Here is a 27,165-nt window from a genome sequence, read left to right as displayed (position 1 = left end):
CTATGATCTGGTCAGCATGGCGCCTTATTATGCTTCCTCCAATGTCCACGGTATACATCAGCGGTCCTAGTCGTGTGCAAATAGTTCCAGGCTGCCATTTCTCGGTACGGTAGTCCCGGGCCAAAACTTGTTGACCTATCTGGAAGGTTCTAGTTGGCCTTTCATTCATGCCTTGAAATTATCGGTTCGCCACGTCCCTTCTGATGTTTGGCTTGATCAAATCCAGCCGGCATCTTAGGCTTCTATTGAAGAACATCATGGCGGGAGTTTGGTTTGTAACCACATGTGTTGCATTCCTGTATGCAAACAAGAAGTTATCTACCTTATGCTGTAGATTTATGTCTTCATTACCCATGGCCTTTATGGCCTTCTTGAAGGTCTGGACAAACCTTTCAGCCAATCCATTGGTGGCGGGATGGTATGGGGCGGACGTGTAGTGCTTAACCCCATTGTTTTTTAAGAACTTCCTGAATTCTTCGGACACAAATTGCGGTCCATTATCAGAACAGATCTGTTCAGGCAGCCCATTCCTGGCAAATATGGTCCTTAATACTGTGATGGTTTTTTCCGTGGTGGTGGAGGACATCTTTATTACCTCCGGCCACTTGGAGTGTGCATCAACCGTGATTAAGAACATTGAGTCCATAAATGGACCAGCAAAGTCGATGTGTACCCTTTGCCATGGAGATGAGGGCCACTCCCATGGATGTAGAGGGGCTTGTGGTGGGGCGTTTTGGACCTTCTGGCATCCTAGGCAGCTCTTGGTCATTTCTTCGATGTCTCCATCGATACCTGGCCACCACACAAACGCTCTGGCTAGGTTCTTCATTTTCACTCCACCCAGATGCCCCTCGTGAAGCTCCTTTAGCACTTTATCCTGGAGTTTGGGTGGAATCACCACTCTGGATCCACACATCAAGGTTCTTCGGCACACTGACAGCTGTTCTCTTCTTTGCGAGAATGCTGGCAACAGTGGTTTGCCATGTGCTGGCCATCCCTTCACCGTTAAATCGTAGACTCGTGAGAGAGTCGGGTCATTTCTCGTTTCCTTTTCAATGGCAGAATTTGTTACTGGTAGACATTCCACTATGGTTGAGTGGAACATCTCCACTGGGTCCACTGTAGGTGCCTCTTCTACCGTTGGCAACGGTAGGCGCGATAAACCGTCAGCATTCCCATGCTGTTTTGATCCTTTGTATTCTATGTCATATTGGTGTGCCCCTAGGAAAAGGGACCACCTCTGTAGCCTTTGCGCTGTCATAATGGGAACACCCTTTTTAGGGTTGAATATGGAGACGAGGGGTTGATGGTCAGTCAACAAGGTAAATTTTTGTCCGTGTAGGTAATGGTTGAATTTCTTCACTCCCCATACCAGGCTGAGTGCTTCCCTGTCGATCTGGGCATAGTTACGCTCAGCTGAGTTCAATGAGCGTGATGCAAAAGCTATTGGCCGCTCCGAGCCATCAGGTAATCTATGCGATAATACCGCTCCTACGCCATAAGGGGATGCATCGCACGCCAGTCTGATTGGCAGTGATGGGTTGTAATGAGCCAAAACTTCCTTGGACGTGATCAAGACTTTGCATTTATGGAAGGCACGTTTACAGTCTTCGCTCCATTTCCAAATTACTCCTGTTTGTAGCAGTTCGTTAAGAGGGTGCAGAAGAGTTGACAAGTTCGGTAAAAATTTATGATAGTTGTAATGAAATCTGTTTGTCTTGATCCTGTATTCGTTTTGCACTCATGTATATTACCCTCCCCCACTGTGTATAGTTTCACTTCCTCTTTCCCGACTAACCTGGGAGGTTCCAGGTCTTGGCTCTTGGCTCCGCCCCTGACTTCTCTTACATAAAGATCCCAGGATCTGTATGACTCATTCCTGTGAACCAGTCGGCGTGTTGAGATGTTAGCTCTGATCTTAGTGATTAAAAGCCAACTTGTTTAAGTCTATAACTTCTAGTTTTGTGGTTATTGAAGGCCCATCAATTTTAATCACTAAAGAATACTAGGATGGATCGACTCCTAAAACCAGAGCGTCTGGACTTGGATCCACATTCTGCTGAAGCATCAAATCAATTTGGACACTGGCTGAAATGCTTCGAACTCTTCGCGGGGGCCTCATCCGCTAGCGAGGTAGATAAACTGAGTCTACTGACTACTCGCGTAAGTCATCGGATTTATTAGTTCATCCGGGACGCCACCTCTTACACGGAGGCCATCACTATCCTGAAGGCCCAATACCAGAGGCCGGTAAACGAAGTGTACGCCAGACATCTGCTGGCTACACGCAGGCAGCGACCAGAGGAATCAATGGACGATTTCTTACAGGGCCTAAAGGACCTGGTCCGGGACTGTAACTGCAAGGCCGTGATGGCCAACGCGTACTCTGACGAATTGGTCCGCGATTCCTTCATCACGGGCCTCAAATCGAATTATATCTGGCAGAGACTGCTGGAGAAGGAGGTCCTGGACTTAAAAAAGGCAGTGGCCACTGCGCGATCACTGGACGTGGCCCAGAGAAACTCTGACTCTTATTCTTCCGGCCATGTGGCCCTCACCGCCTCGTGCGCGCCGAGGGGCCGCCATCTTGGAATCAGCCATCTTCCCCATCCAGGTCTCAGACCAGCTCTACGCCGCCGGAGTCCCCACACAGAAGTTCACCCAGGAGTCCTACTACAGCGGCAATGTCTCGAGGCCCGAAATGCTACTTCTGCGGCCAGGCCAAGCACCCCAGACAACGATGCCCAGCGAAGGACGCTACATGCTTCAAATGTAAGAAAAAGGGGCATTTTAGCAAAGTCTGCAGGGGGAATCCGATTTCCAACTCCGTCACCGCCTCGTGCGTGCCGTGCGGGCCGCCATCTTGGGATCCGCCATCTTTTCCCGACTCAACGGCCGCCCAGGGCCCAACAGTGGCTTCGATCACGGTGGATCAATCCAGGCCACACCCGTTGACAAAATCCATGATGGACATACAGGTAAACGGGAATTTAACGAAATGTTTAATTGACTGTGGGAGTACCGAGAGTTTTATCCACCCTAGCCTGGTATGGCGGCACTCATTAACGGTAACACCTACACGGAGCAGAATTGCTATGGCTGCTAAGCCCCACACTTCGGACATTTTGGGCTACTGTGTGGTAACACTGACTGTAAAAGGCACAGACTACAAGGATTTTAAACTCCTCGTGATGCCAGAACTCTGTGTTAATGTAATCTTGGGCCTGGACTTCCAGTGCCACCACGAAAGTGTCACGCTAGCATATGGCGGGTCCCAGCCGCCACTCACAGTCTGTGGCCTATCAACCTTAAAAATCAGCCCGCCCCCTTTATTCGCTAATCTCGCTCCGAACTGTAGGCCCATAGCGACCAAAAGTAGATGGTACAGTCTGGAAGACAGACACTTTATCAAGGCGGAAGTGGACAGACTCCTGTGGGAAGGCATTATTGAATGCAGTACCAGCCCATGGCGTGCCCAAGTAGTCATAGTTAAAAATAGCGAAAAGAAACGGATGGTAATTGACTACAGCCAGACTGTTAATATTTATATCCAGCTGGACGCCTACCCTTTACCCCGCATATCAGAAATGGTTAACCAGATTGCGCAATACCGAGTCTTCTCGACTATCGACCTCAAATCCACGTATCACCAGCTCCCCATTAGAACGGAGGACCGCCCATACACCGCCTTCGAGGCGAACGGGCGCCTCTACCATTTTCTCAGAGTGCCCTTCGGGGTAACAAATGGGGTCTCGGTCTTCCAACGTGAGATGGACTGCATGGTTGACGAGAATAAACTACAAGCTACCTACCCCTATCTGGACAATGTCACTATCTGCGGGCACAACCAGCAAGACCACGATCTAAATCTTGCGAGATTTTTAAAAACTGCCCTAAAGCTGAATCTAACCTACAACGAAGACAAATGTGTCTTCAACACAACCCGTCTCTGTATCCTCGGCTGTGTGGTGGAAGATGGGGTAATTGGACCGGACCCTGACCGATTATGCCCCCTAAAGGAACTGCCCCTGCCACACAATCCCAAAGCTTTAAAAAGGTGCCTGGGATTTTTTTCGTATTATGCCCAATGGGTGCCCAATTACTCTGATAAGGCCCGACCCCTCATTAAATCGACGTCCTTCCCACTATCAGCTGAAGCTCGGGAGGCTTTCACCAGTATTAAACAGGACATTGAAAGGGCTGCAGTGTGTGCAGTGGACGAATGCATTCCCTTTCAAGTCGAAAGCGATGCGTCAGACTTTGCCTTAGCTGCGACCCTCAATCAGGCTGGGAGACCTGTGGCCTTCTTCTCCCGAACCCTTCAGGGACCTGAAATCAGGCACTCTTCTGTCGAGAAGGAGGCACAGGCTATAGTGGGGGCAGTGCGGCACTGGGGACACTACCTAGCCGGCAAACGTTTCACCCTGCTCACCGACCAGCGGTCGGTGGCTTTCATGTTTAATAACAAACAAAGGGGGAAAATCAAGAATGACAAAATACTCAGGTGGAGGATCGAACTATCCACGTTCGACTATGATATTATGTACAGGCCGGGAGCCCTTAATGAACCCCCAGACGCCCTATCGCGGGGAATGTGTGCCAGCATTCATACGGACAAATTACAGGGTCTCCACAATGACCTCTGTCACCCAGGGGTCACCCGACTATACCATTTTATAAAGTCCCACAATCTGCCCCACTCCATCGAGGAGGTCAGGGCAATGACCAGAGCCTGCCGCATCTGTGCGGAATGCAAGCCTCGTTTCTACAGGCCTGACCGTGCACACCTTATCAAAGCCACATGGCCATTCGAGCACCTAAGTCTGGACTTCAAGGGACCCCTTCCCTCTGCCGACCGTAACTTATACTTCCTCAATATCATTGATGAATATTCCCGCTTCCCCTTCGCCATTCCCTGCCCAGACATGACCAGTGCCACGGTCATCAAGTGTCTCTGTAATCTATTCTGCATGTTTGGCATGCCGAACTACATACACAGCGTTAGGGGGACGTCATTCATGAGTGACGAGCTGCGCCAGTTCTTGCTCTCAAAGGGGATAGCCACTAGCAGAACCACTAGCTACAACCCCCGGGGTAATGGGCAAGTGGAAAGTGAGAATGCTACTGTTTGGAAGGCTGTCACGTTAGCCTTAAAGTCAAAAGGCCTTCCGACCTCCCGCTGGCAGGAAGTCCTCCCAGACGTGCTCCACTCCATAAGGTCTCTGTTATGTACTGCCACTAATGCTACCCCTCACGAAAAGATGTTTGTTTTCCCCCGGAAATCCACCTCGGGCATATCTCTACCCGCGTGGCTGATGTCTCCGGGGACAGTACTATTGCGGAAGCACGTGAGAGGCCATAAAATGGACCCCCTTGTGGAAAAGGTACAGCTCCTCCATGCAAACCCTCAGTACGCCTATATCGAATACTCTGACGGGTGAGAGGACACTGTTTCCATAAAAGACCTCACTCCCTCGGGGAGCAGAGAGAACGATGGGAGACTACCCGATGAAGACCTACACTACAAAAAGACAGGACGCCCAGAGGTATCAATACCCAACTTTAACCTGGAGGACACAGCAGATAACCTGGAAGACACTGCGGAGGCCCGGATGGCGGAGGAACCAGAATCCACTCCCCTAGAGGCACCCCAACCGGCTTTGCGTCGATCACTGAGAACTGCAAAACCTCCTGACAGACTCACTTATACCAACTTTTAAGAAACATCACCCCGATGGACTAAATCTATAGAAGGGGTGAATCTAATGAAATCTGTTTGTCTTGATCCTGTATTCGTTTTGCACTCATGTATATTACCCTCCCCCACTGTGTATAGTTTCACTTCCTCTTTCCCGACTAACCTGGGGGGTTCCAGGTCTTGGCTCTTGGCTCCGCCCCTGACTTCTCTTACATAAAGATCCCAGGATCTGTATGACTCATTCCTGTGAACCAGTCGGCGTGTTGAGATGTTAGCTCTGATCTTAGTGATTAAAAGCCAACTTGTTTAAGTCTATAACTTCTAGTTTTGTGGTTATTGAAGGCCCATCAATAGTAATTTATCAATCCCAGGAACGACCTTAATTGTGAGACATTTTCAGGTGCTGGGGCTTTTATGACCGCTTCAATTTTTTCAGGTGACTTATGCAACCCTTCCTCGTTAATTATGTGGCCACAATATGATATTTGTTTCTGGAAAAATTCGCACTTAGGGCGATTTGCTCATAGGCCCCGTTCTCTCAGTCTAGGGAGCACCTGCTCCAAATTGGCAAGGTGCTCGTTGTCATTTTCTCCTGTTACAAGGATGTCGTCTAGGTAGCATTGAGTCCCCGGGATCCCTTGGAGGACTTGCTCCATAGCTCTTTGCCAGATAGCTGGAGCTGATGCTACTCCGAAAACCAGTCGATTGTACTGGTACAGGCCTTTGTGTGTATTTATCATGAGATACTTTTTAGAGGCCTCTTCAACCTCCATCTGTAGATATGCCTGTGCCAAGTCAATTTTGGTGAAACGTTTCCCTCCGGATAGTGAGGCGAAAATATCTTCTATCCTCGGAAGTGGATACTGTACCGTGTGAAGGATCGGGTTTACAGTCACCTTGAAGTCCCCACAGATGCGAATTTTTCTCTGTTCTTCAGATTTATCATTATTCAACGTTTTCTTCATGACCGGGACGATGGGTGTTGCCCACTCGCTCCAATCTATCTTGGATAATACGCCTGCCTTTTCCAAATTCTCCAGCTCTGCCTCGACTGCTGGACGAATTGCGTATGGCACCGGCCTTGCCTTAAAAAACTTGGGAATTGCCGCATCTTCCACTTTTATTGAGGCGGTGACGCCTTTCAAGGTTCCTAGTTCCTGTTGAAACACTTCCTTGGCGTTGGCCAAGATGTCTTTTAATTGTTCAGGTATGACGTCATCATCATTTTTTTTCTTACTGGTCACCGTCAGTGCCTGAATGGAGTGCCAGTCTAAACATATCTTCCTGATCCATCCACGTCCCAACAGCGGTGGACCACCATCTTGCAGAACGTATAAATACAACTTCTGTATTTCCTTGCCGTTGTATACAACAGGCACCCTTATTTTCCCTTTGGGGTATACTTTCTGCCCCGTATATGTTTTCAAGATAATGGATGTGTCTTTCAAAGGTATATGCGGAAATAGCCGCTCGTAATCCCGTCGACTTATGACGGTTAGAGCTGATCCTGTATCTAGCTCCATTTTAACTGGGGACCCTGCTATCGTGAGGGTAACCGAAATGGTCTGGTAATCTTCTTTGGCAATTACATTATGTAATTTGAGACAGCTTAGTCTCTTGTTTCCGGAGTTGCTATCGCTCTTCTGGTCTTCGGAGCTACTGTCCGTCATCATTTGTACCTTTCTGTACTTTTCCTTATTGATTTTTTTCCTGTCCGTGGATTTTTTGTTTCCAGATCGGCATACACGTGCAATGTGTCCAATCTTTACGCATTGCCTGCATGCTTTGTCCTTGAACCAGCAGTCCCTCTGGTCATGGGTGGATCTGCCGCAGCGATAACATTTCTCGATACCCTGTGTCATTTCATGGATGCCGAAGTCCTGTGGCTTTTGCTGTATCTCTGCAGCTCCTCTTGCGGCTGCTTCATATGATACAGCCACACTGAAAGCCTTGTCCAGTGTCAAATCTTTCTCAGAAAGTAGCCTTTTCTGTGTTCCTTCGCTTAGGAGACCGCAGACGAATTTGTCTCGAAGAGAATCTGCCAGTCCTGCCCCGAATTGGCAGTGCTTTGACAGCTTCCTTAATTCGGTGAGGTAATCAGCATTACTTTCATTCTTGTGCTGATTCCTCCTGAAGAATTTGAATCGTTCCACTATCAGCAGCGGTGTTGGGTTTAAGTGCTCCTGTAGGGTATCAACAATCTCCTTAAAATTCTTGTCCTTCGGTTTGGCTGGAGTGATTAAGTTTCGTAACAGCCCGTATGTCCTTGCGCCCATTAGATTTAGAAGTACTGACGCCTTTTTATCATCCTTTATTTCATTTGCTGTGCAATATACCTCCACTCTTTCCACATATGTGGTCCAATCCTCTATATCGCTATCGAAAGCAGTAATATTGCCAGTCTTAGGCATCCTGAAAAAAAAATGGCGCCTCCCGCGCTTTCCTTTCTTCCCCGCAGAAAAAAATGGCGCCTCCCGCGCTTTCCCACCGCTGCCGCTGCTGACAACGCTGTTCTCCGCGGTTTTTATTTACATAGGTATTTTTAATAGGTGGAGAACGTTCCCGTCGGACTCTCTGGGACTTTTCCCTCCCTCTGCTTGGTCCGAATGCCGACCTGCTTTGCAGCGCAGGCCGTCTCCCGAGTGCTCCACCCTCTGTCTCTGTTTGCCTCCGCCTTCGCTGCTCGGCCCCGCTGCAGAGCCAGCCGATGGAGCCCCAGCCCGCCACCCAGGAAGGATTATTGCAGTACCTGCCACCAGCTCGGCTAGCTGGTGAAACCACAGTTTTTTTTCTCCTTCTTGTTTTTCTTCGACTTTCGTCTGAGGAATCGATCTCCTTGAGGTGCTGCCGAATTGCAGGTAAGTCCGTTTCTAATTCGTCGCCACTATTGTATCCGTGTGTTAATGGAGACACGGAATGCAGGAGTTGGTTTCACAGGCGTTTACTGAACAAAGTCTGGAGGTGAACTAACAGATACAAGACACTATACAGGCTTATATAGCCCGAGTGGCCATTACCGGCATTACAGTACACAGGGGGCTCTTAAAGGCACATACACCACATTACTGAGCGGGCGCTTGGCTTTACCGCTCTGGCTGGCTTCCCATGGGTACAGGGCGTCATCAACTGCACACATGTGGCCATCAGGGCACCCCATCATAACCCAGGCATCTTTGTCAACTGCAAGGGCTTCCACTTCCTCAATGTGCAACTGGTCTGCAACTATAAGTAAATCATCATGCATGCGTGTACCAAATTCCTTGGCAGCTGCCATGACACTTTCATCCTTTGCCAGTCCACCTTCCCTCAGCTCTTCGCTCCTACAAACACACTTTCCAGCTGGCTGCTTGGAGACAAGGGCTATCCACTGAAGATGTGGCTCATGACACTCTTGAAGAGACCAAGTACTGAGGCCCAGTAGAGATACAATGAAAGCCACATTTCCACCAGATATGTCATAGAGCAGACAATAGGCATGCTCAAAATGCGCTTCAGATGCCTTGACATATCTGAAGGAGCCTTTTAGTACGCACCAGCCAGGGTCTCTAGAATCATCGTGGTCTGCTGTGCCCTGCAAAACATAGCACAGCAGTGAGGATTAACGCTGCATGAGAAGCAAGGCACTGAGCGCACAGCCTCTTCAGAGGAGAAGGAGCAGGAGGAGGAGGAGCATCAGCTGGAACATGAAGAGGAGAAGGAGCAGGAGCTGGAGGAACCTGTGGGCCAGATCCCACCAACACCCAAGCACATTGCTGCCCAGGTGGCCAGGGATGGCCTCATCATGGCTAGATTTACTTAACTTTACGCAGTACACCTATATGGTTGCCACATGCTGCGCCAGATTGGCACCAGCCCACAGCAACACCATAAAGGATCCCTACAATGGCCAAGCCATTCCTTTCATACTAACCACCATTGCTGGAGGTACTGTTATGTCTCACCATTCACTGCAACTCACTAAGCCACTTCCAAAGGTGCACACAAATTTGTCCAAGACGGGAAAGTGGTGAAAATAAAGATTTTTATGGTTGACAATACATTAATGGAAACTTGACATTAACATTGAATAAAACACCCAAGTGGCTACCCTTGCAAATCTACTTGTGTATCATCTTTCTTTTCCACGTGCTTCTACGAGGTGCTACCCCTGTGGCTTCAGCAGTGGTAGAGGCAGCCTGCTGACTTCCCGGCTGCGACTGGTTAGACACTCTTGGCAGATGTCCTCTGGGTTTTGGAGCCTGTGATGGCCCGACAAAGTCTGCTCCTCCTGCGACTGTGCAGGGGCAGACTCAGCCATCGCAATCCCAGGAGACATCTGGGGCTCTGACTGAGGGGGAGAAGGAGCTGGAGAGCACCTTGCTGCACATCAGTGGGACCATGAAGACCCATGTCTACGCTGACATCCCTCCTAGACAGGGGATCTATGAGCCTCTGTCATCTATTCTGAATAGAGACCATGTGCTCCTGTGAGTGACGCATTAGCTGCTCCATGCAGGTGGCCATCCTTTCCATGGAAGATCCTACAGTCGCCGTCGCCTGCGACACGGTGGTGCTCATGTTGGAGATGGACTCCTCCATTCTCTGAATATTTGCAGACATCGCGGTTGCAAAACCTGTCAGAGACCCCTGCACTTCTTTCTGCACCTCCAGTATCGCCCTCTTACTGGATGGCCCCCCGAGGCTCAGCGTCTGCATGAAGCTGAGCAGAGCTGGGAGCATCCTGCACCCTCCAGCGAGGAGTCTCCACTGCTGTCCCTGTTTCCACCATCTTTTCTTGCTCACTTGTACATTGTGATAAACCTGGTGACAACACTACTCTATCTCGCGTGGGACCCACCTACAATGACCAAGCCATTCCTTTCACACTAACCACCATTGCTGGAGGTACCGTTATGTCTCACCATTCACTGCAACTCACTAAGCCACTAAGCGTCTCTGCACTGGTGCTGGGTGCACTCATGTCTGGTGAGGCTGTGCCCTCAGAGGCTGGAGGCTCCTCTTGAGAGTCGTCTTCCTCTTCCTCCTGGACAGTGGTGGGGGCGGGGGGAGGGGGGGCAGAGGGGGGGGGGGGCTGCGCTCTTGATGAGCCTGTGGAAGAGTAAAGAGATGAGTTAGATATGCCATATGAAGAATGGGTACAGATACCATTGTGCACATGATGACCATTCAGTGGCTGATGACATCAGTCCCCATATGAGTGACTGCTGTATGCCATGAAACTGTATGATATGTAATTCTGTCACCAGGTTGCTGAGATGTCCCCCTCTCTCCGTCTCCCACCTCCAGCTGCTCGGCCACTCCCGATACTTCCAAGGCGACCTCCTCTGCTGATGTTAGGTTGGCCAATGATGCCTCCCTCTCCCTCTTATTGTGGGCACACTTCTCCTGCAAGGAGGGAAAGAAGAGAAGGATAAGTGAGAGTGATGGAATGAGTGTAAGGAATGGATGGGTTACATCTTTAGAGGGAGACTATGATGGATTGGGGTGGCAATGCCAAGTGGGTTCCTTGTGTGTTGTTAGATGGTATGATTGCATTAGGATGAGGCTGAGTGTGAGGGGTGGCTAGTAAGATGGGGATGTGATAATGTAGATAGAGAGAGAGGGATTGGTGGATGTGCAAGGTATGTTGGTATGAGTAAGGATCTGCAGGAGTAGGCTTGGAAAGGCAGAGTGATGGGGACGGTTGAGAGGCACAGCAGGATGAAGTTGAATGTGGCTTTGTACTCACCTTTCCTGATCTAATGAGATCATTGAAACATTTCCAACACTGCACCCAGGTCCTCCTGAACACAGCCCTGCTATTGACCTCCTCTGCAATTTGGAGCCAGGCTCTTTTTGTCTCCTGGGGTGGTCTCTTCCGCCCACTCGAAGAGAAGAGGTCCTCCCTGCGTACTCTGACTACCTCCACAAGCATATGGAGGGAGTCATCGGAGAACCTGGGTGCAGCCCTCTGTCTCTGTGCAGTCTTCTCTCCAACTGCTTGGAGCAATCAAAACCTCCAGTGCAGTGACTGCACACTCCTAATCCCTAGATGAACCTTCAAATGCAATGTGGCCATGGTTCCTTTACATATCCGTGCTGAAAACGCATCATTGATGGCATCATCAGACCCGCCCCATTTAATAGGGCGGGCTTAATAGGCACCATTAGCGCAAAATCGATTTCTGCAGCAGGATGGAAGCAACAACTGGGTTGTGACCCGCCACGCCGACCGCCCGCACCCAACCTGCCCAGGTCAAGAAAATTCCAGCCATTATCATTCAAAGACATAACACACTCCTACCAACTTCCTCTGTTATTTTTATGCTGATGTTAACTCAATTCCTAGGGGAGCTGGGCGGAGCTCTGGTTTAAACTCTGGCCTTTCACCTCTGGATTCAAATCCAGCCCAGACTGTTGGGATGAAAGGCTCCTCTGTTGGCTGTAAGGGGTTTACATGCACAAATCGTTGAAGGTGGCAGGGCAGGTTGAGAAAGCGGTTAAAAAAGCTTACGGGATCCTGGGCTTCATGAATAGAGGCATAGAATACAAAAGTGTGGAAATTATGATGAGTCTGTATAAAACACTGGTTCAGCCTCAAATGGAATATTGTGTTCAATTCTGGGCACCACACTTTAGGAAGGATGTGAAGGCCTTAGAGAGGGTGCAGAAAAGATTTAGGAGAATGATTCCAGGGATGAGGGTCTTCAGTTACGTGGATAGACTGGGGAAGCTGGGGTTGTTCTTAGAGCAGAGAAGATTGAGAGGAGATTTGTTAGAGGTGTTCAAAATCATGAGGGGTCTAGACAGAGTAGATAGAGAGAAACTGTTCCCATTGGCAGAAGGGTCGAGAACCAGAGGGTACAGATTTAAGGTGATTTGCAGAAGAACCAAAGGCGATAAGGGGAAAAACCTTTTTACTCAGCGAGTGGTTAGGATCTGGAATGCAATGCCTGAAAGGGTGGTGGAGGCAGACTCAATCACGGCTTTCAAAAGGGAGTTGGATAAGTACCTGAAAGAAAAAAATTTGCAAGGCTACGGGGAAAGGGCGGGGGAGTGGGACTAGCTGAAGTGCTCTTGCAGAGAGCCGGCATGGGCTCGACAGGCCGAATGACCTTCTTCCGTGCTGTAACCATTCTATGATTCTATGATAAGCATTCTAGCTGAAATGAGTTTGAGCTGTCTCAGTCAAGTTCCTAATGGGAATGGATTCCACAGCACAGAACTAGAAGTAATAGTCAATCTTGCTGAGAACAGTGCTGTAGTGATGTGGTAGGGTTGCATTTTTGAGGCTGGGGCTGAGGCCCATTGCTGAGATAGTGTAGGGGTGTTTTACTCTGTATCTAGCTGTACTATTTTTTTCTTTATTCGTTCCTGGGATGTGGGCATCACTGGCAAGGCCAGCATTTATTGCCTATCCCTAATTGCCCTTGAGAAGGCGGTGGTGGTGCAGCCCTTGTGGTGAAGGTATTCCTACAGTGCTGTTAGGGTGGGAGTTCCAGGATTTTGACTCAGCAACGATGAAGGAATGCCGATATATTTCCAAGTCAGGATGGTGTGTAACTTGGAGGGGAACTTGAAGATCGTGGTGTTCCCATGCACTTGCTGCCCTTGTCCTTCTAGGTGGTAGAGGTATTGGGTTTGGGAGGTGCTGCCAAAGAAGCCTTGTCGAGTAGCAGCAGTGCGTCTTGTAGATGGTACACACTGCAAACACGTTGCGCCGGTGGTGGAGGGAGTGAATGTTTAAGGTGGTGGATGGGGTGCCAATCAAGCGGGCTGCTTTGTCTTGAATGGTGTCGAGCTTCTTGAGTGTTGTTGGAGCTGCACTCATCCACGTAAGTGGAGACTATTCCATCACACTCCTTACTTGTGCCTTGTAGATGGTGGAAAGGCTTTGGGGAGTCAGGAGGTGAGACACTCGCTGCAGAATACCCAGCCTCTGACCTGCTCTTGTAGCCAACGTATTTATGTGGCTGGTCCAGTTAAGTTTCTGGTCAACGGTGACCCCAGGACGTTGATGGTGGGGGATTTGGCAATGGTAATGCCGTTGAATGTCAAGGGGCGGTGGTTAGATGCTTGCTTGTTGGAGATAGTAATTGCCTGGCACTTGCATGTCATGATTGTTACTTGCCACTTATTAGCCCACTATGCTGTGCTTGGCCTCAGGATTGCTTGATACTGAGACTAAGTGCCTGAAATGAAAATATTCCATTTCAGTTGAGATTGCCGTATCCTTGTCAGCTTAGTTGGGCGTATCTTTCTGTAGCTTACCGTTAGTTCATCGAGTCACAATTATATGCCTTAAATAACTTGTGGTAATTTGTGGAAATGCCAATCATGTTCTGTTTATGCATCAGTGGTATTTGTGAATACTTAGCGCCAAAACTGCATTAATGGTCCAAGAATTGATATTCTCTCACATAGCTTCATGATAACCTGACCTTCTCAGAGCATGCCATGGCTCTGTTTGGTTTTGGGCTGAGGTAGGATCTTTGCAAAATTCTAAAGTATAAACTGGCAACCATAGAGATCTAGGGGGAAATTTTTACCGGAGTGGGTGGGTGGGTTTGGATCGGGTGAGTTGTGAAAATTTTAAAAAATCTCAATCCCGACCCCACCTGCCTCCAACTCACCCAATTCTGGTTTTAACTGCTTTGTCACAATGTGAAAGTTACTGCATAGTTAAAATTACACACGGATTTATCCCCATGCCAACAGTTGGCTTAATTGCTGTTGTTGTGTTATTTGCCTGGTAAACTCTTGCTATAAAATGTGAACTGACATTATTACCACCCAACAGCAAATCACATGTCGTCTGCATGGAATTTTAGGTAAATGAAAATTATTTCCAGGTGAATGATCAACCTTCTATTTTCAAATTGCGCAGCCCATTATTCTGAAGTGACCTTGTGTCCTCCATTTGCAATTTCTGGAGTATTCTGGCAAAAGTGCTGCAGCTATAGCTCCTAAATCCTGAGTTCTGTAATGTAGGTTATCTGGAAAGTGACTTGCTTTGTGCCAGCTAATTCATCAAAATAGTTGGAGAAATGGATCTTTGTAACATTCTCCTTTAGTATACAGTGCCAGTAGATACAGTACCATCAGATACAGTATTCAGAAGCAGCTGATCTCCAGTGGTGTTGCTCTCATGAGGCAGAGGAGATATTGTTTTATGCTATAAAACATACAGTATTATCAGGGCCACTAATTTGAAGTGATTAAGTCAATTGTATTTTTATTACCGAATCTTAGTGATATATTTGGGCTCAAATTCTATAATTACATGCATATTTCCATGGAAATCATACATCAGTGGTCTTGATTACTATTAAACGTTGATACAAATATAAATTTATACAAATCCGTGCTCATCTTTCCCGGAACTCCATATTTGAATCTCACCAATTAGGTTTCCACCCCGCCACCGTACTGAAACGGCTCTTACTAAAGTCACAAATGACATCCTAGTTGACTGTGACCAAGGTAAAATATCCCTCCTTGTCCTTCTCGACCTGTCTGCAGCCTTTGACACGGTTGATCACTCCACCCTTCTCCATTTCCTCTCCACCATCGTCCAGTTGGGTGGGACTAAACTTGTCTGGTTCCATTCTTATCTATCCAGTCGTAGTCAGAGAATCACCTGCAATGGCTTCTCTTCCTGCTCCCACACCTTTACCTCTGGTGTCCCTCAAGGATCTATCCTTGGCTCCCTCCAATTTCTCCACTACATGCTGCCCCTTGGTGACATCATCCGACAGCATCAGTTTCCACGCTGACGATACCCAGCTCTACCTCACCTCTACCTCTCTCGTCCCCTCCACTGTCTCTAAATTGTCTGACATCCAGTTCTGGATGAGCAGAAATTTACTCCAACTAAATATTGGTGTGGAGATGCTGGAGTTGGACTGGGGTGGACAAATGTAAGAAGTCACACAACACCAGGTTTTAGTCCAACAGTTTTATTTGAAATCACAAGCTTTCGGAGCACTGCTCCTTCGTCAGGTGAAGTGGAGAGATGCATAAAGACACAACTTATATAGTCAGACAATAATGCCAGATGATTACAGGTAATTTTTCTAACTGCCATTTATCACACCTCGGCAGAGAGATAATCACAGCAAACAAAGGTGTGAATGGTGTCCAAACAGGTTAGTCAGGAAAACATTACATCAAAGAACAATGAGGTGGGGTCACAAGGTGTCAAATGTTGCAGATGCTGGGGTCTGTATGAAAAACAAAAAACAGATAAAAAAACATTTTATTATTGCTGGAAATCACAGCAGGTCCGGCCGCATCTGTGTAGAGAGAACAAGCCAACGACGATTCGAGTCTGGGTGACCCTACGTCAGGTGGGGTTACATGTAGCGTGACATGAACACAAGATCGCGGTTGAGGCCGTCCTCATGAGTGCGGAACTTGGCTATCAGTTTCTGCTCGACGATTTTGCGTTGTCGTGTGTCTCGAAGGCCACCTTGGAGAATGCTTACCTGAAGATCGGAGGTTGAATGTCCTTGACTGCTGAAGTGTTCCCCGACTGGGAGGGAACACTCCTGCCTGGCGATTGTTGCGTGGTGTCCGTTCATCCGTTGTCGCAGTGTCTGCATGGTCTCGCCAATGTACCATGCTCTGGGGCATCCTTTTTTGCAACGTATGACGTAGACAACGTTGGCCGAGTCACATGAGTATGTACCATGTACCTGGTGGGTGGTGTCCTCATGTGTGATGATGGTATCTGTGTTGATGATCTGGCATGTCTTGCAGAGGTTGCCGTGGCAGGGTTGTGTGGTGCCGTGGTCGCTGTTCTCCTGAAAGCTGGGTAATTTGCTGCGAACGATGGTCTGTTTGAGGTTAGGCGGCTGTTTGAAGGCGAGTAGTGGAGGCGTGGGGATGGCCTTAGCGAGGTGTTCGTCATCATCGATGACATGTTGAAGGCTGCGAAGAACATGGCGTAGTTTCACCGCTCCGGGGAAGTACTGGACGACAAAGGGTACTCTGTTGGTTGTGTCCCGTGTTTGTCTTCTGAGGAGGTCTATGCGATTTTCTGCTGTGGCCCATCGGAACTGTCGATCGACGAGTCGAGCGTCATATCCCGTTCTTACGAGGGCGTCTTTCAGCGTCTGTAGGTGTCCATCGCGTTCCTCCTCGTCTGAGCAGATCCTGTGTATTCGCAGGGCTTGTCCATAGGGGATGGCTTCTTTAACGTGATTAGGGTGGAAGCTGGAGAAGTGGAGCATCCTGAAGTTGTCCGTGGGCTTGCGGTAGAGTGAAGTGCTGAGGTGTCCATCTTTGATGGAGATTCATGTGTCCAAGAATGAAACCGATTCTGAGGAGTAGTCCATGGTGAGTTTGATGGTGGGATGGAACTTGTTGATGTTATCGTGTAGTCTTTTCAGTGATTCTTCGCCGTGGGTCCATAGGAAGAAAATGTCATCGATGTATCTGGTGTATAGCGTTGGTTGGCGGTCCTGTGCAGCGAAGAAGTCTTGCTCGAACTTGTGCATGAAGATGTTGGTGTATTGGGGTGCGAATTTGGTCCCCATGGCTGTTCCGTGTGTTTGGGTGAAGAACTGGTTGTCGAAGGTGAAGACATTGTGGTCAAGGATGAAGCGGATGAGCTGTAGGATGGCATCTGGAGATTGGCTGTTGTTGGTGTTGAGTACTGAGGCTGTCACAGCGATGCCGTCATCGTGGGGGATACTGGTGTAGAGTGCTGAGACGTCCATCGTGGCGAAGAGTGTTCCTGGTTCAATTGGTCCGTGGGTGCTGAGTTTCTGTAAGAAGTCTGTAGTGTCGTGACAGAAGCTGGGGGTTCCCTGTACGATGGGTTTCAGGATGCCCTCAACGTATCGAGAGAGGTTCTCACACAGGGTTCCATTGCCTGATAAGATAGGACGTCCGGGTGTGTTGGCTTTGTGTATCTTTGGGAGGCAGTAGAAGTCTCCCACGCGGGGAGTATGTGGGATGAGAGCGCGTAGGATGCTTTGAAGGTCTGGATCGAAGGTCTTGATCAGTCTGTTGAGTTGGCGGGTGTGTTCTTTGGTCAGATCTGCGGGTAACTGTCTGTACTGTTCCTGGTTGTCAAGTTGTCGGTATGCTTCTTTGCAATAGTCCGTTCTATTCTGTATGACGATGGCTCCTCCTTTGTCTGCTGGTTTGATGACGATGTTACGGTTGGTCTTGAGTGCGTGGATGGCGTTGCGTTGTGCTTGAGTGACATTCTGGACTGTCTTGTGAGTGCGGCTGATGAATCTGGCATTGATGTATCTCCTGACAGCTTGAGCATATATGTCAAGCTTAGGGCAGCGACCCTCCGGAGGGCTCCAATTTGACTCTTTCTTCTTCGGTTGCTGCACTGCTGATCCCTCTGTCTGCTGTTCCGGATCATTGGTTGTCTCATTGGGTTCGCTGCTGACATCTTGGGATTTGTGGAAGAATTCCCGGAGCCTCATTCTCCTGATGAATTCCTCTGTGTCTGCCGCGAGACCGATGGGGTCCATTTTGGTGGTGGGGCAGAAATTGAGCCCTCGGCTGAGAACTACAATTTCATCTGGTTGAAGGGTGTGGTCGGACAAGGTGACGATGGACTTCCCTGTGGTTTCAACACTGGTACCGGGGGAGGCTTGGTTGCTGCTGGTAGTGATGCCGAGTTTCTCAAGCTTCCTGTTCTTGGTGTGCATGTAGGCAGTGTAGTTCCGTTGCCTCGTCTGTTTGGCGGTGTCTCGTAGCTGGTCTGCTGTGTCCTGAGCACAGGCTGAGAATATGGACTCTATCTCGGTTTTGAGGTTGCGGCGTCTGCTGTAGTGCTAGTGTACGAGATGGTTGAGGAGTGTGCGAGAGGTACGACGGCAGAATCGGTTTCATTCTTGGACACACGAATCTCCATCAAAGACGGACACCTCAGCACTTCACTCTACCGCAAGCCCACGGACAACCTCAGGATGCTCCACTTCTCCAGCTTCACCCTAATCACGTTAAAGAAGCCATCCCCTATGGACAAGCCCTGCGAATACACAGGATCTGCTCAGACGAGGAGGAACGCGATGGACACCTACAGATGCTGAAAGACGCCCTCGTAAGAACGGGATATGATGCTCGACTCGTCGATTGACAGTTCCGACGGGCCACAGCAAAAAATCACATAGACCTCCTCAGAAGACAAACACGGGACACAACCAACAGAGTACCCTTCGTCGTTCAGTACTTCCCCGGAGCGGAGAAACTACGCCATGTTCTTCGCAGCCTTCAACATGTCATCAATGACGACGAACACCTCGCTAAGGCCATCCCCATGCCTCCACTACTCGCCTTCAAACAGCCGCCTAACCTCAAACAGACCATCGTTCGCAGCAAATTACCCAGCTTTCAGGAGAACAGCGACCACGACACCACACAACCCTGCCACGGCAACCTCTGCAAGACATGCCAGGTCATCAACACAGATACCATCATCACACATGAGGACACCACCCACCAGGTACATGGTACATACTCATGTGACTCGGCCAACGTTGTCTACCTCATATGTTGCAGGAAAGGATGCCCCAGAGCATGGTACATCGGAGAGACCATGCAGACACTGCGACAACGGATGAACGGACACCGCGCAACAATCGCCAGGCAGGACTGTTCCCTCCCAGTCAGGGAACACTTCAGCAGTCAAGAACATTCAGCCTCCGATCTTCGGGTAAGCATTCTCCAAGGCGGCCTTCGAGACACACGACAACGCAAAATCGTCGAGCAGAAACTGATAGCCAAGTTCCGCACTCATGAGGACGGCCTCAACTGCGGTCTTGTGTTCATGTCACGCTACATGTAACCCCACCTGACGTAGGGTCACCCAGACTTGAATCGTCGTTGGCTTGTTCTCTCTACACAGATGCGGCCGGACCTGCTGTGATTTCCAGCAATAATAAAATGTTTTTTTGTCTGTTTTTTGTTTTTCATACAGACCCCAGCATCTGCAACATTTGACCCCTTGTGACCCCACCTCATTTTTCTTTGATGCAATGTTTTCCTGACTAACCTGTTTGGACACCATTCACACCTTTGATCGCTGTGATTATCTCTCTGCCGAGGTGTGATAAATGGCAGTTAGAAAGATTACCTGTAATCATCTGGCATTATTCTCTGACTATATAAGCTGTGTCTTTATGCATCTCTCCACTTCACCTGACGAAGGAGCAGTGCTCCGAAAGCTTGTGATTTCAAATAAAACTGTTGGACTATAACCTGGTGTTGTGTGACTTCTTACATTTGTCCAACTAAATATTGGGAAGACCAAAGCCATTGTCTTTGGTCCCCACCACAAACTCCGTTCCCTTGCCACTGACTCCATCCCTCTCCCTGGCAAATGTCTGAGGCAGAATGAGACTGTTCGCAACCTTGGTGTTATATTTAACCCTGAGATGAGCTTCCTACCACATATCCGCCCCATCACTAAGACTGCCTATTTCCACCTCCATAACATTGCCCGTCTCTGTCCTTGCCTCAGCTTATCTGCTGCTGAAACCCTCATCCATGCCTTTTGTAACCTCTAGATTTGATTATTCCAATGCACTCCTGGCCAGCCTCCCTAGTTCTACCCTCCATAAACCTGAGGTCATCCTAAACTCTGCTGCCCATGTCCTAATTCGCACCAAGTTCCGCTCACCCATCTCCTCTGTGCTCGCTGACCTACATTGGCTTCCTGTTAAGCAATGCTTCGATTTTAAAGTTCTCATCCTTGTTTTCAAATCCCTCCATGTCCTTGTCCCTCCCTATCTCTGTAATCTCCTCCAGCCCTACAACCCCTCGAGATCTCCGCGTTCTGACAATTCTGGCCTCTTGAGCATTCCCGATTTTAATTGCTCCACCATTGGTGACCGTGCCTTCAGCTGCCTAGGCCCTAAGCTCTGGAATTCCTTCCCTAAACGTCACTACCTCTCCAACTCTTTTTCCTCCTTTAAGATGTTCCTTAGAACCTACCTCTTGGTCATCTGCCCTAATATCTCCTTATTTAGCTCGGTGTCGAATTTTGTTTGATAATGCTCCTGTGAAGCACCTTGGGTTGTTTTACTACGTTAAAGGCGCTATATAAATACAAGTTGTTGTTGTAGCAATGTTCTAAATTTTTCTCTGACCTTTTTTTAAAGCTGAGTATACAAATGAAAATAGTAATGTAGACACTCCAGGTTACAGATTGATAGGACATGGGTTGTAAAAAGTGCATGTAGCAGTAGTGGGAGCTGGGTGTCTTTGTGGGTTTGTAATGTCGAGTGGAGGGAAGTGGTGATCATGGGGTTTGAGGGCATTGTAGGAAGGCTGTGAGGGTCTGCAGAGGATACAGAGTGGATTGCAAGACATGGAAGCACTAAGCAGGGCAGGTGTACTGTTTGGGAGTACTGGGAAGTAGGTGAGAGGATGTGGTAGGAGTGGGAGAGTGATATCAGGGTAAAGGAGGTAGTCCTAAGAGAGTTATTTCATGGTGTAGGTGTATTGAAAGGGAATGCTGTGTGTGGCAGTAGTATGAAGGTGGACTTGCAATTTGGTAACATTGAAATTACAATAATGGGCTGTGGGAGCGCTGGGCGGGGCAGTGCTGGGTGTGGAAATACTGGGAAGGGAAACTGGGATGTGGAAACACTGGGAGGGGTTTGCGGGGTGTGGGAATACTGGGAGGGGTTTGGGGGGTTTGGGAATACCTGGAGAGGATTGCGGGGTGTGGGAATACTGGGAAGGGGTTCTAGGTTTTGGAATACTGGGAGAGGGTTGCTAGGTGTGGGCATACTGGGGGAGGGGGGCGCGGGGTACCACTGACAGTAGCACAGTGGTAGGGCTTTTTCAGAGGCGGGCTGCAGTGGGTGGAAAGGGATGAGTGCTTGGTGTGGGGAGGGAATGGGAGCAGCGAGAGGTGGTAGGAAGAAGAAGGGAAAGCTATGTGAGCTCATGGCAGAGGGGTCTGCTGATGGTGGGCAGCAGTGTCAGGGGAGGGGGGATAATATCTTAACAGTGTATTCCTCAGTTGCCACTTCCACCTGTACTATGCAGCTTTAGCATAATGAAAGTGTGTATGCAATGGAGCAGTGATTGTAAACAATGCTTTAAATGGCATCGCCCAGCCAGTGCAGCAGTTACCCACTGTCATGGTTGATGGGACCTGTAAGAAATGTGCACAAAAGTGAGAACCACATATAACTTTACTTTGCTCCTGATATCAACAAACTTCTTTCTTATTTGCAGCCAAGTACGATAGGCCCGGTTGATTCAATTATCAATCTCCCTCCGTGCAGCCTCCACTTTTGCTTTTACTGGACAATAGCCTTCAGCCCCACATAGGGCCACCCTCCTTCGTTCCACCTACTGCAACTCTTCAACATTAAAGTGATGCGGGTTTACCCACAAGTTTCTGCTGTGCTATTGTGAACAATTAGTTGACTTTTCAGCCATCAGCACAAGTGTCCCTATAACAACAAATTGCATCACTTCGAGAGCTGTTGCCTTTCCAGAATTTGCTACAGGCCAAGTACTAAAGCCAAGCTTTTCATATGGCAATATAATCTTGTCCTTACCCAATGTTCACCCAAACATATTTACCAGCAGGGATTAGCAAATAGAAATCAGCAGCAACCACCTTGGCTGTGTTTTTTCTCCCCTAGCACAGGGCCATTATAAGAGCTGTACTGCTGTTCTGGCTGGGATCAACAAACTTAGTATAGATCAGGGATTGAACCTGTGACCTTATTGGTCTGCACATCTTAGTAAAACAATGGGGCATTTACCTACTGAGTGTAGAAAACCATCATTCTGCTTTCATTTTATCAAGCTGCCTGATTGTGAACAATAGGTTCCATATTATCATGCTTGAGCTCCCAATGATGCTAACCTACAAGCGACAATGGCATCAATTCAATCAACTCACCTGCCATCGTGATGACAGTAGAGTCCGGGGCACACTCCTGTTCCTCCTGGCTCACCAGCAAAGTTTTTGTAAAAATTTGTATTAAAAAAACGTACCCCTAGTTGGCAGTGGCTGCTTAGGTCACAGCGCCGTTGAAGAATCCTGAGTGGGTAGGCCCAACGTCTGTCCCACTCATCTCAACCCAACTTGTGAGGGGACCTAAAACAGGCGTGAGGCCACTTATTTACATATGTAATGGACCTAAAGCCTGTTTTAGGCAACCACCAGGGATACCTAAAAAATGGCTGACCTGATTTCAGGTCAGACGTTTTTCAGGCATCCTTGGGGCGCAGGACATTGGTCCCCAAAATGAGGCCTTGTTACATCTATTTTACACCTGTAAAATGGGCGCAATGAGATCCAACTTCTATCCCCTCGAATATTTTAATCATCTAAACTAAATTTGCAGTTCAGTGTGAAGTAGCGTATTTAACATTAAGCTAGCTTTGATACTAATTATGATTTTTAAATGGTTTGCTTGTTGTAGTCTTTTTCACCCTGAGCACAAACCTCTGGGGTGGCTGAATCATAGAACCATAGAATGGTTACAGCACAGAAGGAGGCCATTCAGCCCATCGAGCCCATGCTGGCTCTCTGCAAGAGCACTTCAGCTAGTCCTACTCTCCTGCCCTTTCCCCGTAGCCCTGCAATTTTTTTTCCTTCAGGTACTTATCCAATTCTCTTTTGAAAGCCGCAATTGAATCTGCCTCCACCACCCTTTCAGGCAGTGCATTCCAGATCTTAACCACTTGCTGCATAAAAAAGTTTTTCCTTATGTCGCCTTTGGTTCTGCTGCCAATCACCTTAAATCTGTATATTTTGGTTCTCGACCCTTCCGCCAATGGGAACAGTTTCTCTCTATCTACTCTGTTTAGACCCTTCATGATTTTGAACATTTCTATTAAATCTCCTCTCAACCTTCTCTGCTCTAAGGAGAACATATTTTGCTCACTATCCAATACTGCTTTTCCAAAACCAATTATTAAAATGTTGTAGTTTTAAAACTGTTCCCATTTAGTTTTATTTACAAATAAAAACAGTAAATGATGGAAATACTCAGCAGGTCAGGCAGCATCTGTAGAGAGAGAAACAGAGTTAACGTTTCAGGTCGATGACCCTTCGTCAGAACTGGAAAATGTTGGAGATGTAACAGGTTTTTAAGCAAGTGCAGGGGCAGGGAAAGGGGGGAGGGGAGGAAAGAACAAAAAGGAAGGTCTGTGATAGGATGGAAGACAGGAGTGAGTAAGAGACAACAGGGATGATGGTGCAAGGCAAAAGGAGATGGTAATGGGACAAGTTAAGAAACAAAAGATGACTCTAGATGTGACATGAATGGCAATGGCAGGATGATCAACAGCTGCCATGTGAGAGCGAGAAAAAAAAATGATGATGGGGCAGAGGTTATGATCTGAAATTGTTGAACTCGATGTCCAGAAGGTTGCAAAGTGCCTAACCGAAAGATGAGGTGCTGTTCCTCGAGCTTACGTTGAGCTTCATTGGAACAGTGTAAGAGGCTGAGGATGGAGAGGTCAGAGTGGGAGTGGAGCGGAGAATTAAAGCGACAGGCGACCGAAAGCTCGGGGTCACCCTTACAGACTGAACGGAGGTGTTTCGCAAAGTGGTCGCCCAATCTGCGTTTGGTCTCCCCAATGTACAGGAGACCGCATCGTGAGCAGCGAATACAGTATATTAAATTGCAAGAAGTACAAGTAAATCGTTGTTTCGCCTGGAAGGAGTGTTTGGGGCCCTGGACAGTGGGAAGGGAGGAGGTAAAAGGGCAGGTGTTACATCTCCTGCGCTTGCACAGGAAGGTGCCGGGCGAAGGGGAAGTGGTGTTGGAGGTGATAGAGGAGTGGACCAGGGAGTCGCGGAGAGAGCAGTCCCTTCGGAATGCTGAAAGGGGAGGTGATGGGAAGATGTGTTTGGTGGTGGGATCACGCTGGAGGTGGCGGAAATGGCGGAGGACAAGGGGAACCCTATCGTCGTTCTGGGAGGGAGGGGAAGGGGTGAGAGCAGAAGTGCAGGAAATAGAACGGTCAAGGGCCGTGTCAACCACGGTAGAGTGGAATCCTCGGTTGAGGAAAAAGGAAGACATGTCGGAAGCACTGGTATGGAAGGTGGCATCATCAGAGCAATGCGGCGGTGATGGAGAAACTGGGAGAATGGAATAGAGTCCTTACAGGAAGCGGGGTAGGAGGAAATGTAGTCCAGGTAGCTGTGGGAGTTAGTGGGCTTATAGTGAATGTTTGTCAATAGCCTATCCCCAGAGATGGAGACAGAGAAGTCGAGGAAGGGAAGGGAAGAGTTGGAGATGGACTATGTGAAGGTGAGGGAAGGGTGGAAATTGGAAGCAAAGTGAATGAAATTGTCTAGTTCAGGGTGAGAGCCGGAAACGGCACCAATACAGTCATCAATGTACCGGAAAAAGAGGTGAGGGAGGGGACCGGAGTAGGACTGGAACAAAGAATGTTCCACATATCCCACGAAAAAGCAGGCATAGCTAGGACCCATGTGGGTTCCCATGGCAACACCTTTGATTTGGAAGAAGTGGGTGGAGACAAAGGAGAAGTTGTTCAACGTGAGAACAAATTCAGCCAGGTGAAGGAGGGTGGTGGTGGAAGGGGACTAATTAGGCCTCTGTTCAAGGAACAAGCGGAGCGCCCTCAGGCCACCCTGGTGGGGGATGGAGGTGTAGGGGGATTGGACGTCAATAGTGAAAAGGAGACAGTTGGGGCCAGGAAACTGGAAACTGTTCTTATGTTCTTATGTTAAGAGACGCGGATGTAGGTGGGAAGAGACTGGACAAGGGGAGAAAAAATAGAGTTGAGATAGGAAGAGATAAGTTCCGTGGGGCAGGAACAGGCTGAAAGGATGATAGAAGTTGTTTTATTTACACACTATGATTGAGATAAACTGAAGCAGTGTAGTCAGATTGGATTCCAATATTAGCTTTTATTGATTCCTTAAGCTGAGCAGAGCACTGTAGAAGTGGCTGAATGTCAGTGGAACACGATCCCTGGAGCTGCAATAATGATCTGTAATACTCATGGGTTGGACATTGCATTAATAGAGGAAACTGAATGGGTATCTAATGATTATTGAGTATCACTTTTATGAAGAATGATGCAGTTTTTCTTCACATGTGGGATAAAGGCATAATAACAACAACAACTTGTATTTATATAGCGTCTTTAACATGGTAAAACATCCCAAAGTGCTTCACAGGATTCTTATCAAACTAATGGGTGAATTTACAAGGATGTTCTCCCGTTCATCCACCATTTACGCCACTTTTCATGCTGTTCCGTAGCTCTTCCACTACAGTTATGGTGGATGAGCAGGAGAGCTGCTGTGGAGAATCACCCCCATATGTTGCTATGGATGCCCACAGGCAGTATTTTATTTATGTGCTATGAGCTTTAGGTGGAGTTTTGATACTTCAGTTTAGATTTTCTTACTGTATCAATGTATTTTCTTTGTGAGTCACTATTACACAGCCGTACCACTATAATATACTGATCTGTGAATTAGGTTAACATTTTCTTCAAATGTTATCTATCAAAATATCATGAGAATGAGAAAAAAACATTCCGCTCATCAATCCGGCTCCTTCCACAGACCATGTGCAATTTACCCTATCATGAACTCCACCTCACCCATTTAGTCTCCTGAAGGAAAGTTGTACATAAATACTTCCTGATCCCACAGGTTATCAAGCAAATGTATCCTGTACAGTGGTGCTGGAATATTATTGTTTAAGCAGCACTGTATCTGTTTTTACACTTAATATTTGAACAGAAATAAGACATAGGGCTGGATTTTACCAGCCCTGAGGAGGCGGGTTTGGAGGCGTACAAGTTATTAAAATCGCCAAAAATGGCGGGTAGGCCTGATCCCACCTCCATCCCGCCTCCGAGCAATTTTCCCGAATGCGTGTATTCTGACCCCCTTTCCATCCCGCCTCCAAGAGGCAGGATAGGCCCTTAAGACCCTTAACAACCACTTAATTGCCTCTATAATCCCATTTTGAGAGGCCTTTCTGATTTTTAGACATCCCCCCATCCTACACGCCTCCTCTGGAACACGCCAGGTAATGCTGGTGGCCTCACAAGTGGATTGCTTACTAACAGCTGCAGCTCCACCGTTACAAAGGAGTTTTCACCAATGATCATTTGCAGGCGGCAGAACTTTGTTGTTTCAGGTCTGGGGGAACTTTTAGCAGGCATACTCACTGGGCTGGATTTTGCCATTGGGGCGGGCTGGGTGTGTGTCAGGTGGTTTTCATGTCAGGAACCTGACCCTGATGTGAAGTGGGAAAAAAGTGCGATTTTCCCCTAATTGGGCACTTGATTTCCAGAGTGTGGAAACCCCTGGCCCAATGAGTCTTTTCATACAGAAAGTTGCCTCCGATGACGTCATCAATGCTGCTAGATGTAAGGCCTGCAAGCAGCCTTGCTTCTTCTGGAGTCTGGAAGCTTTATGCCCATTGTTGTGATCGCTTCATTCAGCAACTATGTCCAGCAGTAGGCCAAAGTATGCTCCACGGTTCGAT

This window comes from Somniosus microcephalus, chromosome 1 (assembly GCF_052327205.1).
Source record: "Somniosus microcephalus isolate GS21.2 chromosome 1, FLI_Smic_1.0, whole genome shotgun sequence".
Lineage (NCBI taxonomy): Eukaryota > Metazoa > Chordata > Chondrichthyes > Squaliformes > Somniosidae > Somniosus > Somniosus microcephalus.
The sequence above is the reverse complement of the archived record's forward strand: the minus strand, read 5'-3'. Positions refer to the sequence as shown.